Below are 1,924 nucleotides of genomic sequence, written 5' to 3'. Positions count from 1 at the left end.
TTGATATCACTCAAATTACCCTAAGGAGTGAATTACTCTCTCAAATAAGAGGTTCGAATTTAGTACTTAGAGATCGAATCCACAGAGACACACAATATATTATGGTCTTGAAATAAATCTAGATTGAATGGTTTATGGGTTTTAAAGTAGTAAATTGGTTGGTGAGAAAGTTATTGCTCGATTGATTTGTTTTGAGGTTGTTAACAGTTGGGTGAAGTAGTTAGATTCAGGTATATTCTCAGGTATGATAAATAATACTTAATTTGGGAATTAGGAGTTTATTAATATTAATTGTTCTTGAATTCAAACTAAGGTATAATCTGTTTGATTATCTAATCTGGATCTCGGACCTCAACTCTCGTTATTTTTGGTCGCGAAAAAGTGTCGATCGATAATTCTTTGTGAATATCGATCGATACACCTTTCAAAATATCGATCGACAGAGTTATCGATGTGTCGATCGATACTTCTTCCAGAAAGCTTTACGGACGGATTTGATTTGTATTATCTAACTCATTAGACCAACTCTCGCATGTACCTAGACAGTTAGATCATTCTAGTTATTTTTAGGTATTGAGTCAAGCAATGACTTGATCCCAATTAATCCTAAGATCTAAGTTTAAAGGGTGATCAATCCTAAACTTAGCTTTAAGCATAACTAGATGATTGAACTATATTTCTAAACATCCTAACAATTGTTGTATCAGTATTACATTTATCAACCTATTTGAGAAACCTAAATCTAACAGCAAGGACTATTCAAACATATTCATAAAACTCATAGTTATGAAGGTCTGAATAATACTTAGATAAATAATAGTAAAAGTAAACAGAAATATGAAAACAAGGGAGTTCAAGATCTTCTCTGTTTTGAAGTAGATGATATATCTCTCCAACTAAGCTCTCCTCTTTCTATGGTAGCTTCTTGCCTCCTCCAAACTAGGTCTAAAAAGGTTTCTAGGCCAGTCTTTTTCTAAAGTGATACAAAACTCAAATAAATAGCCTGACATGCGGCCAGAGACTAATGATGTAATTATTAAGACTTTTGTGAAACTTGAAATCTTCTAATTTGTCATTAATTCTCGGATGGCTTCATAATCGATCAATGTGAGGAACCCAACATCGATCGATATTTGGTGGTAACTGTCGGTCGATACTGAATTGCGACCGTCGACCATCTCTTGTTTCCAGCGAAGCTCAAAAGATCTCCAAAAAGCTCCAAATGCATCATTTTCTTCAAGATGGTACCTGAACCTGTAATTGCTCTAAATAGACTATATATAGTAATAATATATCTTAAAATATTCATAAACCATGGTTAAAAATGGGTAAAATTTATGGTCTATCAGAGATCATTACTATTTTTAGTTTTCATTTTACATTTTTATGAAAAAAATTCATTTAAATTCAAATCTTCCACTATCTACTAGAAGTTAGAAGAACTTACACATCTGTTTGTGTTTTGGAATTTCTTTTAGTTGACAACTTTAGATTTTCTTTTATTTCTAAAATTTGATTTTGATTTGAATTAGTTCTTACTACTGGGTTTCGACTAATAACTTTCCATCGGCTTCTTCACGTATACTCTTTTTTGGCATCTCTTCTTCACGTATACATGAAACAGATTATCATATTTATTCATATCCGTCGTAAGGTGATTAGTTGGACTGTAACAAGGGACTTTAGCTTTAATTTTATCTACCGTCTTAAAAACTATCAATCATACTTTATATTAGTCTTTAAAAGTACAACCAAAAAATTAAATTTACAGTCATAAAACAAAAAAAAATAGCCGTAAAAATCTTATTTTCTAAAGTCCCATCTTTTTGGCGGTAAGAAATTTTAAAATTACATCTCTTAAAACTAAATAAAAAAATCCTACAGACTAAATTCTAAAATAAATTTTCTACGGTTAAACCCCAAC

The sequence above is a fragment of the Brassica oleracea genome, chromosome C4, assembly GCF_000695525.1.
Source record: "Brassica oleracea var. oleracea cultivar TO1000 chromosome C4, BOL, whole genome shotgun sequence".
Taxonomy (NCBI): domain Eukaryota; kingdom Viridiplantae; phylum Streptophyta; class Magnoliopsida; order Brassicales; family Brassicaceae; genus Brassica; species Brassica oleracea.
This window is presented reverse-complemented; position numbering follows the sequence as displayed.